Genomic DNA, 15,604 nt, shown 5'->3' with positions numbered 1-15,604 from the left:
TACCAGTTAATGTAAACATGTCTATATGTAAGACACACGCAATCTGCCATCTGGGATTCTGTTCAACGTTCCTAAGCCTGATATACCCATTGGTTCTTCAAGGATCAATCTGCAGTTCAAACAACAACAAAGCGAACACCCCACCACTGTTTTGGTAAAAAGCGAAAGAATTGGTGGTGAAGAAATAATAATAATATTAACGTAACCACTCTCAAATTCATCGATAGCTCTATGGATACAAAATGAACATTTTAACCATATTCCAAGGCAAAACGGTGGTGGTTTCTAATTACATTGTTTACAAACAATAGAGTAGAACAAGCATATATTTTTGGGTTCTGATGGGATATGACAATCGGACTAAGCTCATGAGGCATTTAATATACAAGTTATATTCGTAAAGAATCAATGGGTGTGTGTAAATCATTTTAAAGTAAAAATATATATTAAGCAATTACAAATTTACCCTTTAAATACTATAACTTATACATGTCTCAAGTGCACAGCGCAACTGCCTGTCACGACTTCCGCCGAAGTCGGTCCCTCTCCTTGTTCGGTGGTCAACGTCACTGATCCATTTTTCATTTTCGATTGGTTGGAACACGTTGTGTATTGAAACCTGTTTACAACTCTTGTCCCTATCGGAGATTGTTTGATTGTATGTTTGTGTATTATGTGTTGGTGCACGACGGGTTTTGTACCCACTTTTTTATTTATTCTGTAATTTTGGTTTTGGAGTTTTGTTAAGTTTATTAAACCACTCCATTTATACCAAGTTCGATTCTCCTGCTTCTGACTTCCCTGCCACCAACACCCACCCATTACACTGTCTTACCCTATCATATTAACTACCTTGTCTCAGTAGGCTTATGTATGAGGCTTGGTCAAATGTCGGGTAAAGGAGCTGTTTTGCAGACACAGATTACACCTAGTCTTGGACCCTAAATAATTTAGATTTTCCATTGATCTGGATTTTTTTGTCCAGAACTAGGCTTAATCTGTGTCTGGTAAAACCTACCCATAACGTTTAAATGAGTGGAGTGGGATTGAAATATGTTTACATTACAAGTACATTATTGGGGTAAACCTACTCTAAAAGCATGTATTCGGCCATTTGAGAGAAGGTTTGAATCCTAATCAACCCATCCAATGTGAGTACATCTGTTGAAGTACAGTAGATCAGTAAAGCTACTGTACTCGAGCAGTAGTTCAAACTCCTAAAGATGAAAGCCTTGTTAGGTCAAATGATCTTTTGAATTTCCTGTCTTTTTCGGCTTCAGACAAGAGCTAATATTTCACTTAAAAAAAGCAAATATTTAACCTTTATTAATAGATATATAGAAGAAAAAACATGTCACATCAGGCATGCAATAGGAGATAATTTAGCAATGTGTGCGATGGAATTCCTTTTTAAAATTATTTATTTTGTCATTTTACCCAATTTTTCTCATCACTGTAACTCTGCAGAGGCGAAGGTCGAGATACGTGTCCTCCTAAACATGACCCACCAAGCCATGCTGCTCCACAATAAACTGCTCGCTTAACCAGGAAGATAGCCGCACCAATGTGTCGAAAGAAAAATCATTGACTGATGACAGCTTGCAAGCACCCGGCCCGCCACAAGGAGTCGATAGAGCGCGATGAGCCAAGGCCGAACCCTCCCCTAACCCAGACGGCGCTGGGCCAATTGTGCATCACCCTATGGGATCGAGCCCCAGGGGTAGCAGTGATCTCTGCGGCCCCATCATGAACGCAATAACCCCAGTGACACTGGGATTAGAAAACACCAGCAACAGCTTTCCCGCCCGTTTCCCCTGGAGTCCATGAGATCTGACACAGCATATACAGGGCCTTCGGAAAGTATTCAAACCCCTTGATTTTTCCCACATTTTGTTATCAAATCAAATTGTATTTATAAAGCCCTTCTTACATCAGATGATGTCACAAAGTGCTGTACAGAAACCCAACCTTAAAACCCCAAACTGCAAGAATGCAGGTGTAGAAGCACGGTGGCTAGGAAAAACTCCCTAGAAAGGCCAGAACCTAGGAAGAAACCTAGAGAGGACCCAGGCTATGAGGGGTGGCCAGTCCTCTTCTGGCTGTGCATGACATCATTTTTGGGAATTTTCAAAGCTGTTTAAAGGCACAGTCAACTTAGTGTATGTAAACTTCTGACCCGCTGGAATTGTGATACAGTGAATTATAAATGAAACAATCTGTCTGGAAACAATTTCTGGAAAAATTACTTGTGTCATGCACAAAGTAGATTTCCTAACCGACTTGCCAAAACTCGAGTTTGTTAACAAGAAATTTGTGGAGTGGTTGAAAAACAAGTTAATGACTCCAACCTAAGTGTATGTAAACTTCCGACTTCAACTGTATGTCTTTCCAAAAAATGTCCAATCAATTGAATTTACCATAGGTGGACACCAATTGAGTTGTAGAAACATCAAGGATGATCAATGTAACCAGGATGCACCTGAGCTCAATTTAGAGTTTCATTGCGAAGCATCTGAATAAAGTGTTTCAGTTTTATTATTTGTAATAAATGCGCAAACATTTCTGCAAAACTGTTTTCCCTTTGTCATTATGGGGTATTGTGTGAATATTGCTGAGAAAAAAAATCTATATTTTATCAATTTTTAGAATAAGGCTGTAACGTAACAAAATGTGGAAAAAGTCAAGGGGTCTGAATACTTTCCAAAGGCACTGTACATTATGGGCCGTACGTATAGAGCGACAGAGTAGGAGTGCTGATCTAGAATTTGGTACCCCCTTTCCATGTGATCTTGTTCATTACTTTCCAAAAGTTAAAACTGATCTTAGATCCGCAATCATACTCTGAGATGCTCCAGGAATACAGAACCAGAACCTCCTCTGTGGTACATAATCTTTATATGCCAAGTAAAAGTGTTGCCCCAACACAAGAGGCTGGGTATGTCTGGTGTATTATGATGCACTGTATGTGTCAAGTGGAACAGTGTTTACACATACCAACTGAAATGCCAGAGAAAAAACTGATTTGTGATCCTGTAGCTATCTATGTCAGGCATGGTATTTTCAAATGTCAATCTGTACAATTGTCTTAATGTGTGGGGAAATACTAGATTCAGTGTAAAATTCCTATAAATATTATCGTCCATTTCCCCTTCACTTGAACCCTTACCTCCCAAACTCAGTCATAACAATTCATTCTTCTACCCTTTCAGTACATTACATTAGCCATATCTGTCTCAAACCTCCAAACTCCAACCTTTATCTGCTTGCCCTGATATACATGGTCATTGACAGGTAGAACGTGAAATGGGTGATGGGCGATATGGTCAACATGGGCAATATAGGAGATATAGGTGATATAGGAGTTATGGGTGATTCAGGAGATATGAATGGTGTAGACAATAAGCGATATAGGTGATAATAGCGATATGTGCGACATAGACGATACAGACTATAAGGACAATATGCGTTACCCATGGGTGTTCCCACTCCGTAGGCCTTGGAGTCGATGAGGCCCCCTATCTGGGTAAGGTTGCAGTTGCGCTGGGTAACAAACTCAATGGTTGTGGACTCCATGAGGAAAGCGTAGTCGGAGGTGAGCACGCGCTGGATGCCCGTGTCTATGTTTTTCACAATCACAGACGTTCGCCGGCTGTTCATGAACTCCCACATCTTGTCGTAAGTGGAGATCTTCGTCTTCTGTCAAACCACCGGAGGAAGAAAAGGAAGATTAATGAAATCCACCTCTTCTAATAAGAATTGATTTGGTTCATATGGCATTGGCCTTTCCAGTGTCAATCAATCAATAAAATTGATTTATAAAGCCATTTTTACATCAGCAGATGTCACAAAGTGCTTATACAGAAACTCAGCCTAACACCCAAAAGAGCAGACAATGCAGATGTAGAAGCACGGTGGCTAGGAAATACTCCCTAGAAAGGCAGGGGCCTCGGAAGAAACCAGAATCAGAGGGGTAGCCAGTCCTCTTTTGGCTGTGCCCGGTGGAGATTATACATGGCCAATACTTTTTAACTACCTCGAACAGAGGGGTTTATTATATTTTCTTGCTGTCTTTCCCTACAGCAGGTCGCTATTTGAGTGAAACCCACAACCACAACACCACAGATGACCACTTATCCCAGTGAGCCCAATGGTTTGCTAGCTACCTTGAAAAAGGTCATGGTAGATCCATCCTCCACCACTCCGTACAGGATCTTGGTCTGTTTGGCCAGGTCATCGGCCGAGTCGATGGGTGACTCCATGCGCTCCACGGTGAGGAAGGCAGCCAGGTTGGCCGTGTAGGAGGAGATGATAATGAGGGTGAAGAACCACCAGATGCCCCCCACGATCCGGGTGGACAGGGCCTTAGGCATGAGCTCTGAGCCTGGGTACAGAAGGGAGTGGAGAGATAGAATTCCAGAAGTTACAGCAGGGGTGTATGGAGAAGATGTCTACATAGACAGCATCCACAAAGGACTTAGTGAGGGGTGATATTGTGCTCTGTGGATCATCCGCAGTAGCCTGAGTGGGACTTGAATCCAGGCCACTGGGACTGTCCGTCGATTAGTAAGAAAGGTTGCTATGTGTTGTGCTTAAGCCACTCCATTATGTATTGGGAGTTGGACAGTAGGGGGTTGGTTTCACGGACCCAGATTCAACCTACTCCTGAACTAAAAAGCACGTTGAATGGTGAATATCCATTGACAGAGCGTTTTACACATTCTAAAAATAGGATTTTTCTGGGTCCAGGAAACTGGTCCTAAAGGTATACTCAATAAACTTACCGTCCGTCAACACAGATCAGTCACTTCTTTAAAGTTACACGTTTACATTTCAAAATAAAAACTTTAGTGGAAACTGACAACCCGGTTGGGTCTGACTGTCATGTACCCAAGGTAACCTCACATCCTGACCCCACGTCCCACTACTCTATGGGCACTGATTTGTTGCGGGCAATGGGGAGAGGACTCTGGGTAGTGGCACCTGACACAAAGCTGTTCTTGTTGAATAAGTGCAGCATGGCTAGTTGGTAAGAGATAAGTTATACCTAAAGGATAGTTCACTGGTTCGTCATTCTCCTTTTCACACTATCATGCTCACCCAAACATGTTTTGATAGTTTCCTATCACTGTGTCCTTTTCAGCATGGTTCCAGCAACTATGTTGGATGCGTAACCAGGCCAGCACAGACTCTGCTCAGTCATATGAAAAGGGTATCTGTTACACTGAGACCCTTACCAATTATTATAATTTTGTTTTATACTGGGGGGAGGGTTGCAATGCAACCCCACTTAATCTATATACAGTTGAAGTTGGAAGTTTACATACACCTTAGCCACATATTAATTATTGACATTTAATCCGAGTAAAAAAAACTGTTTTAGGTCAGTTAGGATCACAAATGTCAGAATAATAGTTGAGAATGATTCATTTCAGCTGTTATTTCTTCCATCACATTCCCAGTGGGTCAGAAGTTTACATATACTCAATTAGTATTTGGTAGCATTGCATTTAAATTGTTTAAATTGGGTCAAACATTTTGGGTAGCCTTCCACAAGCATCCCACAATAAGTTGGGTGAATTTTGGCCCATTCCTCCATGCACACCTGAAAGAGCTGGTGTAACTGAGTCAGGTTTAGAGGCCTCCTTGCTCGCACACGCTTTTTCAGTTCTCCCCACAAATTTTCTATAGGCTTGAGGTCAGGGCTTTGTGATGGCCACTCCAATACCTTGACTTTGTTGTCCTTAAGCCATTTTGCCACAACTTTGGAAGTATGCTTGAGGTCATTGTCCATTTGGAAGACCCATTTGCGACCAAGCTTTAACTTCCCTACTAATGTTTTGAGATGTTGCTTCAATATATCCACATAATTTTCCTGCCTCATGTAGCCATCTATTTTGAGAAGCGCACCAGTCCCTCCTGCAGCAAAGCAACCCCACAACATGATGCTGCCACCCCCGTGTTTCACGGTTGGGATGGTGTCTTCAGCTTGCAAACCTCCCCCTTTTTCCTCCAAAGATAACGATGGTCATTATGGCCAAACAGATCTATTTTTTTTTCATCAGACCAGAGGACATTTCTCCAAAAAGTACAATCTTTGTCCCCATGTGCCATCGCAAACTTTATTATGGCGGTTTGGAGCAGTGGCTTCTTCTTGGCTGAGCGTCCTTTCAGGTTATTTCGTTATAGGACTTATTTTATTGTGGATATAGATACTTATATACTTTCCTGCAGCAACTTCACAAGGTCCTTCGCTGTTATTCTGGGATTGATTTACACTTTTCGCACCAAAGTACGTTCATCTCTCGAAGACAGAACGCATCTCCTTCCTGAGCAGTATGATGGCTGCGTGGTCCCATGGTGTTTATATTTGCATACTATTGTTTGTACAGATGAACATGGTACCTTCAGGCATTTGGAAATTGCTCCCAAGGATGAACCAGACTTGTGGAGGTCTAAAATGTTTGTTTTTTCTGAGGTCTTGGCTGATTTATTTCAAATTTCCCATGATGTCAAGCAAAGAGGCATTGAGTTTGAAGGTAGGCCTTGAACTTCATCCACAGGTACACCTCCAATTGACTCAAATAATGTCAATTAGCCTATCTTGGGATAGGAGAAATGCTCACCAACAGGGATATAAACAAATTTGAGCACAACATTTGAGCGAGATAAGCTTTGTGTGTATGGTAAATTTCTGTGATCTTTTATTTCCGCTCATGAAACATGGGACTAACACTTGACATGTTGCATTTATTTTTTTGTTTAGTATATTTTCCTCTCCAGCTTCCTCTGTACATTCATTTCGACCAGAAAACGAGGTAGCAACATTATTCTTGTTCCCCAACTACAACTTTTAAGGTTAAATGGTGTCTTCATAAACCCTTTCTAAGCCCTATATAGATGCTTCATAACTTTTCCACCATGCAGCACACACCCAGAGGCCCCTGTGTCGCCCGGAGCCTGGCCTAAAACCTTGGACCCCAGAGAGAGTGAGACACGGAGATAGCCACAGCACCAGCAGGCTGAGGCAACTACCTTGCTGCATGAGAGCCCCGACGCCGAACCAGAAACTATTGAGCAACGTAAAATTGTTTTCCACCACGTCCGAGTCTGGGTTGCACGGATGGGGGTTGTACCACTCGTATGGGCTGAACCTGTGGTGGAGAGAGCAAACAAGACACTAAGATCAATCAAACAAAACAACATTCATGGCCAGGATGGTGTAGTGGTTAGTGCCTACACATCTGTCGGTGTCGGCATGGGTTCAAATCCGGCCGACTGCTTTTGACACACACCCCATCTCCTTCGAAAATCTGTCCAATAGAACACACACACAATACCTTTACATTAAAAAACGAACAACGTTCGAGCTTCCCTAAACAAACAAAAACATGTGAAAATCTATTTATTGTAAGGCGACCAAAACAATAGAAGCTCCTATGATCCTTTACTATGCCCTGTGGGTCCCTCGCTCCTCTCGAGACCAAACACAAATCATTTCCCCCAACATATTGACGTATTCAAATGCTTTCAGTTTGTTGTGAGAGGCCCAATCGATGGAGTGGAATAACATTGTCACTGGAGAGAATGTCCCCATCCCTGATCATCTTTGGAGCTCATTGAGATTTATCGACTGGAGGATCCTTTCTGATTCCCCCTGGTGGTTTGAGACTCCATCACCCCTCCCCAATTCAGCCAATATGCCTTCTTCCATCCATAGACTTCCTTGTGCATGTCTAATCCTCCTCCCCCTCCATTGCCTGACTCACCCTCTCCCCTTTTCCTCCCCATCACTGCCTCCCTCCCTCCCTCCCTCTCTCCCTTCTTGCTTCTGTGCCCCCCAAGGGTGACTAGGGATATTCCTCATTTAATATCTTAAGTGAGAGTGGAGTTACATTAGCAATGGGCAATTGGGTTAGCATTAAGCATCAGAACCTGATTGAGTTTGTGCTAGAGGAGTGGAGGGAAGAGCAGAGCACCCGGCTCATATTTGTATATTTTTTTTGGCAGATGCGAATAGGGTGACTGTCACACCCTGATCTGTTTCACCTGTCTTTGTGATTGTCTCCACCCCCCTCCAGGTGTCGCCCATCTTCCCCAATAACCCCTGTGTATTTATACCGGTGTTCTCTGTTTGTCTATTGCCAGTTTGTTTTGTTCGTCAAGCCTACCAGCGGTTTTTCCCTTGCTCCTGTCTTTGCTATAGTTCCTGTTTTCTTGTTTCCCGGTTTTGACCATTCCTGCCAGACTGCCCGCCCTGATCCTGAGCCTACCTGCCGTCCCATCTATCTGGATTACTGACCTCTGCCTGACCTGACCCTGCCTGCTGTCCTGTATCTTTGCCCCACCTATCTGGATTAGTGACCTCTGCCTGCCCTTGGCCTGTCCCTTTGCACACCCCTGTTCGAATAATAAACTTTTGTTATTTTGACACTGTCTGCACCTGGGTCTTACCTTAAACGTGATAGTGGCAATCGTCACCTACACAACATCAAACATACAGAGAGCTATAGACACCCATGGGGCTTGGGATTTGAAAAAAACATCAGGGCTTTGTTCCAATCTCCATACTACCTCTAGAATGAATGTACTCTAAGTGGTATGACAGTATAGACATTGGAACACAGCCCAGGTTTAATGTCCTGCTCATTGTTTCAGAATAAATTCCTACTAGTAACTGATGTTTGACATTGATATATACGGTTTGCTTCCATGAATAGGATCAGGGAAGTAACGGAGGGTAAATGCATGTAAAAAATAGTTTATGCACCTTTTACACCAAGTTAGTGTTGTTTGGATTAATGTTGTTGAGCATTTACCAACCTTTGTGTTTACCACTACATCCCTGATTAGCATACATTGTAAACTGTAATCAGAATTACTTTGCCAAGTGTTTATGGTTCTCTGTATAAAAAAAAGTTTATTACACAAAGAGGATGTCACGTTCTGACCTTAGTTCCTTTCTTCTTTTCTTTGTTTTAGTATGGCCAGGGCGTGAGTTGGGGTGGGCAGTCTGTTTGTTTTTCTATGTTGGTTTTTGAGTTCGGCCTAGTATGGTTCTCAATCAGAGGCAGCTGTCAATTGTTGTCCCTGATTGAGAATCATACTTAGGGAGCCTGGGTTTCACTTTTGGTTTGTGGGTGTTTGTTTCCGTGTGAGTGTTTGGGCCACACGGTACTGTTTCAGTTTTGTATTTCACGTCATCGTTTATTGTTTTGATTCAGTGTTCAGTGCTTTCTTTTATTAAAATCATCATGAACACATACCACGCTGCGCTTTGGTCTCCAGACAACATCCGTTACAGAGGATGAATTGCGGGCTATTTATTTAAAAAACAGTTTAGTACGTGGATGCATTCCAAATGGAACCATGTTCCCTAAATAGTGCACAACCTTTGACCAGAGCTTTATGTTCAAAAGTAGTGCACTATATTTGGGATGTGTATAATTTAGCCTTTTCTTTACTGCTGCTCCATATACACTTCCTCGGCCCCATCGGGCTGCCTGATTGTCCGGAATGTCAATGAGCTCTGTCTACTTCTAAACGCCAGAGACCATGCGCCGCTCAATGTCCCCTGTAGTGCGGTGTGTAACATTGTGTGACAGTGTGAAACTTTGTGTGTGAATGGAACCGATTGTGTGCGTGAGGTTTCTCTGTTTCTCTAAACTACGTCTAGTAATACGAGAGGTGAGTCTTTTTCTTTTTTGCATCGACGTTATCATCCCCACAGTGACCGTATGAACATATTCCAACCAGAAACCATGGATTACAGGCAACATCTGCATCGAGTCTAGAGTCTAGAGCTGCCGCATTCAAGGAGCGGGAGACTAATCCAGACGCTAATAAGAAATCACGCTATGCCCTCAGATGAACCATCAAACAGGCAAAGAGTCAATACAGGATTAAGATAGAATCCTACTACACCGGCCCTGATGCTCGTCGGATGTGACAGGGCATGAAAACTATTACAGACTACAAAGGGAAACCCAGTGACGCGAGTTGCCCGGTGACACGAGCCTACCAGACAAGCTAAATGCCTTTTATACTCACTTCGAGGCAAGCAACACTGAAGCATGTATGGGAGCACCAGCTGTTCTGGATGACTGTGTGACACTGCTCCCGGTCGCCGATGTGAGCAAGACCTTTAAACAGGTCAACATTCACAAAGCCGTAGAGCCGGACGGACTCCCAGGACGTGTACTCAAAGCATGCGTGGACCAACTGGCAAGGGTCTTCACTGACATTTTCAACCTCTCCCTGGCCGAGTCTGTAATACCTACATGTTTCAAGCAGACCACCATCGTCCCTGAGCCCAAGGAAGCGAAGGTAAAATGCCTAAATGGCTACCGCCTTGTAGCACTCACATCTGTAGCCGTGAAGTGCTTTGAAGGGCTGGTCATGGCTCACATCAACAGCAGCATCCTGGATACCCTAGACCCACTCCAATTTGCATACTGCCCCAACAGATCCACAGATGACGTAATCTAAATCACACTCCACACTGCCCTTTCCCACCTGGACAAAATGAACACCTATGTGAGAGTGCTGTTCATTGACTACAGCTCAGCGTTCAACACCATAGTGCCCATGAAGCTCATCCCTAAGCTAAAGACCCTGGGACTAAACACCTCCCTCTGCAACTGGATCCTGGACTTCCTGACGGGCCGCCCCCAGGTGGAAAGTGTAGGCAACAACACTTCTGCCACGCTGATCCTCAACACTGGGGCCCCTCGGGGTGTGAACTGAATCCCCTCCTGTACTCCCTGTTCACCCAAGAATGCATGGCCAAACATGACTCCAGCACCATCATTAAGTTTGTTGACAACAACAGTGTTATGCCTGATCACCAACAATGATGAGACAGTCAATAGGGAGGTCAGGGAACTTGCAGTGTGGTACCAGGACAACAACCTCTCCCTCAATGTGAGCAAGACGAAGGAGCTGATCGTGGACTACAGAAAAAGCAGAGTCGAACAGGCCCCCATTAACATCGATGGGGCTGTAGTTGAGCGGGTCGAGAGTTTCAATTTCCTTGGTGTCCACATCACCAACGAACTATCATGGTCCAAACACACCATGACAGTTGTGAAGAGGGCACGACAAAACCTTTTCCCCCTCAGAAGACTAAAAAGATTTGGCATGGGTCCCCAGATCCTCAAAAAGTTCTACAGCTGCACCATCGAGAGCATCCTGACCGGTTGCATCACCGCCTGGTATGGCAACTGCTCAGCATCTGACCATAAGGCGCTACAGAGGGTAGTGCGTACGGCCTAGTACATCACTGGGACCAAGGTCCCTGCCATCCGGGACCTATATAATAGGCGGTGTCTGAGGAAAGCTCATAAAATTGTCAAAGACTCCAGTCACCCAAGTCATAGATTTTTTTCTCTGCTACCGCATGGCAAGCGGTACCGGAGTACCAAGTCTAGGATCAAAAGGCTCCTTAACAGCTTCTACCCCCAAGCCATAAGACTGCTGAACAATCAATCAAATGGCTACCAGACTTTTTACATAATCCCCCCCTTCCCTATGTTTTGTACACTGCTGCTACTCGCTGTTTATTATCTATGCATAGTCACTTCACCCCTAAATACATGTCCAAATTACCTCAACTAACCTGCACCCCCCAACACTGACTCGGTACCGGTACCCCCTGTATAAAGCCTCGTTATTGTTATGTTACTGTGTTACTTTTGATTATTTTTTACTTTAGTTTACTAGATAAATATTTTTCTTAACTCTTCTTGAACTGCACTGTTGGTTAAGGGCTTATAAGTCAGCATTTCAAAAAAGGTAAGGTCTACACTTGCTGTATTCGGCACATGTGACAAATAAAGGTTGATTTGATTTGACACGAATACACACACACACGCCGAGTTCCACACAGAATAACAAAATGATTCCTCTGCCTCTTCTCTTCCTCTTCTCTTCTCTCATCATCCTCCTCTCCTATCCAGGGTCACAATAACCCAACAGGCAATAGCTGTCGGCCGGATTAAAATACTCTAGCCAGCTTCATAGATCGTTTTCTTGACTTGTCTCAGGGCATCTGAGGAGAGGTGTGTAAGAGAGAGCAAGAGAGAGAGAGAGCGTGAGAGAGAGAGTGTGTGTGTGTGTGGTGGACATTGTGCGGCAGGCGCACGGTCGCCAGCGGTTACAAGGAGACAGTGTGTGTGTGTGTTGAAGAGAGAGCCCGAGGTGACACTGTGATATATACTTATCTAGGCTGTAAGGTGGCAATTACATGTTTACATGTAATGACAGGGGGCTTATTGTGAATGTCACATGCATTGTCCAAGTTTTCTGTGATATACACTGCTCAAAAAAATAAAGGGAACACTTAAACAACACAATGTAACTCCAAGTCAATCACACTTCTGTGAAATCAAACTGTCCACTTAGGAAGCAACACTGATTGACAATAAATGTCACATGCTGTTGTGCAAATGGAATAGACAACAGGTGGAAATTATAGACAATTAGCAAGACACCCCCAATAAAGGAGTGGTTCTGCAGGTGGTGACCACAGACCACTTCTCAGTTCCTATGCTTCCTGGCTGATGTTTTGGTCACTTTTGAATGCTGCCGGTGCTTTCACTCTAGTGGTAGCATGAGACGGAGTCTACAACTCACACAAGTGGCTCAGGTAGTGAAACTCATCCAGGATGGCACATCAATGCGAGCTGTGGCAAGAAGGTTTGCTGTGTCTGTCAGCGTAGTGTCCAGAGCATGGAGGGGCTACCAGGAGACAGGCCAGTACATCAGGAGACGTGGAGGAGGCCGTAGTAGGGAAACAACCCAGCAGCAGGACCACTACCTCCGCATTTGTGCAAGAAGGAGCAGGAGGAGCACTGCCAGAGCCCTGCAAAATGACCTCCAGCAGGCCACAAATGTGCATGTGTCTGCTCAAACGGTCAGAAACAGACTCCATGAGGGTGGTATTAGGGCCCGACGTCCACAGGTTGGGGTTTTGCTTACAGCCCAACACCGTGTTGGAAGTTTGGCATTTGCCAGAGAACACCAAGATTGGCAAATTGCTCTTCACAGATGAAAGCAGGTTCACACTGAGCACATGTGACAGACGTGACAGTCTGGAGACGCCGTGGAGAACGTTCTGCTGCCTGCAACATCCTCCAGCATGACCGGTTTGGGGGTCAGTCATCGTGTGGGGTGGCATTCCTTTGGGGGGCCGCACAGCCCTACATGTGCTCGCCAGAGGTAGCCTGACTGCCAGTAGGTACCGAGATGAGATCCTCAGACCCCTTGTGAGACCATATGCTGGTATGGTTGGCCCTGGGATCCTCCTAATGCAAGACAATGCTAGATGTGGCTGGAGTGTGTCAGCAGTTCCTGCAAGAGGAAGGCATTGATGCTATGGACTGGCCCTCCCGTTCTCCAGACCTGAATCCAATTGAGCACATCTGGGACATCATGTCTCGCTCCATCCACCAACGCCACGTTGCAACACAGACTGTCCAGGAGTTGGCGGATGCTTTAGTCAAGGTCTGGGAGGAGATCCCTTAGTTGACCTGCTTTACCACTGACATATCTCCATCTATGGCTACACTACCGACTCTATTTGTAGGGGGTTAAAGAAAACAATATCCTTCACATACAGGGACTCAACCAATCTGTCTGTAGGTCAATACTACAATTATGAGAGAGCAAGTTGACGCCTGGGCAGAAATCAGTACATCAGGCTTAGAGCTATTGCACATCAACACCCATTTGGAGGAGAGAGAGGAATAGTTACCTGATAAAGACTATAGTAGGGAAATATAGGGAAATATTGGTGTGATTTCCTGGGTTCAAACCCAGGTTCCCTTAATTGCCACTGGTTAAGCCTGCTGATCTAAAGCCTCTAAGATCAAGTCATCATGGTTCAAGCAAGGTTATTCATCACTAGAGTGTGGTTAAGGAAGTTTGTTATAATAAGTGAATCTGTTATAATAAGCACACTTTCATACACACAATGTTGACACACAGACATGCTTGTACGCAGACAATGTTGCAGCTATATCTGAGTTCATTTGACTGTGTTTACTATGTAAACTTAAAACCATGTAAAGGCTACATTGAACATATAGAGAAACTTACCCAACATACCTTTGATACAGATGACAATAAAATAAGTGCATATTCTGAACCAACTTAGGTGACAGTTGTTGCCTTCCTTTCAGGTGATCAAAAGGCCAGTAACATTTGGAAGATTAACCACAAAACACTTGGGGTCTAACCAAAGATCAATCAACAGCTGGCACCCCGGAGTTCTGGGGTTAATGAACACTTTTCTACACTAGCAAAGGCTACAGGGGAATTCTACCAAAAAAGCGGGCAACATTGGGCATGGGATGTCATAATGGCATCATATTGTTGTTGTAAACTGGTTTTATGGATGCAGAAACGTCAGATTACAACCATCTAAAGATGTATTTTTTGCAACCAGAAAAATAAGTCTTACTCTACTTATAATAGCTGTATAAACACACTGTACTCAGCTCCTAACACTGAACAAACCAATATATAACCAAAGGCCGGGCAAGGTCATAGGTTACTTATATAGTGCTTTTAGCTCTACCTCACTTGATTGTTTCATATACCCCTCAGTCTGGGGTTAAGCCAGTGCATGTCCAGTTTACATAAGATAGCTTTACATGAGCTTAAGGGCATATGTACTGCCTCAGTCAGCCGGACTTCATTCACACACTGTCAAAGCTTTCCTGTGGGGCATAGAGTTTGTTTCACAGGTAGAATAACTTCACACTCTGAGCTTGCACTAGTATCGTAAGACGGAGAGAAAAGCCACTGTCTGGGTTGTGAAAGCGAGCGGTGAGGGATGCATGTTACCTGGCTATGACAAACAGCACACAACTGACACCCAAGTAAGCCAGCAGAATATACATCCAGATATCGGGTGAGAGGGGGTTGAGGAAGGAGAAGACGCCCGGGTTGGTTCCGTTGGGCTTGCGGTAGAGGATACTTATCCCCAGGGTCATGAAGGGCTTGGAGAAGTCGATGACCTTCTCCCTCACGTAGGTGATGGCCAAAGGAGCCACCACTAGGTCTGCTTTCTGTGGACAGAGATCAGGGAAGGAATTGGAGTCCACCAATCAGAAGCTGTGGTATCACATCAAAACCAATCAAATTAGGACATACATTGGGAGGTGGGTGTAGTCCACCAATTAGAGGATATGGTATCAAATTAGAGCAAATACAATTTGGACATAGATTGTGGGGTGGAGATAGTCGACCAATCAGGGGCTTTGGTGTCACGTTAGAAACCGGGGCTTACAAGAATATATATCAGATATATATCAATATATATCAGATATAGGATCTCCTGTCAACACTTTGACCAGTCACTGAGAATGTGTAGAAGATCCTAGAAGGACAAGGGAAAAATCAGTGAAGTCATTTAAACTAGGTTGTTATTGTAAATTAGTTTAGGTCCTGGATGCTGATTGGCTGAAAGCCGTGGTACGTCAGACAATATACCACGGGTATGTCGCAAAAAGACTTACTGTTTACTGTTCTGTTTATGTTGGTAACCAGTTCGTAATAGCAATAAGGGAGTTTGTTGTATATGAATAATATACTGTGCCACTGC

The 15,604-nt window shown here is 44.0% G+C and overlaps 1 pseudogene; it reads right to left on the bottom strand.

The window, feature by feature from the left end:
• LOC135557366 (glutamate receptor ionotropic, kainate 2-like) overlaps positions 1 to 15,604 on the bottom strand; it is a 192,369-nt pseudogene that overhangs the window by 27,928 nt on the left and 148,837 nt on the right.

This window comes from Oncorhynchus masou, chromosome 16, assembly GCF_036934945.1.
Source record: "Oncorhynchus masou masou isolate Uvic2021 chromosome 16, UVic_Omas_1.1, whole genome shotgun sequence".
Classification (NCBI taxonomy): domain Eukaryota; kingdom Metazoa; phylum Chordata; class Actinopteri; order Salmoniformes; family Salmonidae; genus Oncorhynchus; species Oncorhynchus masou.
This window is presented reverse-complemented; position numbering and strand designations above follow the sequence as displayed.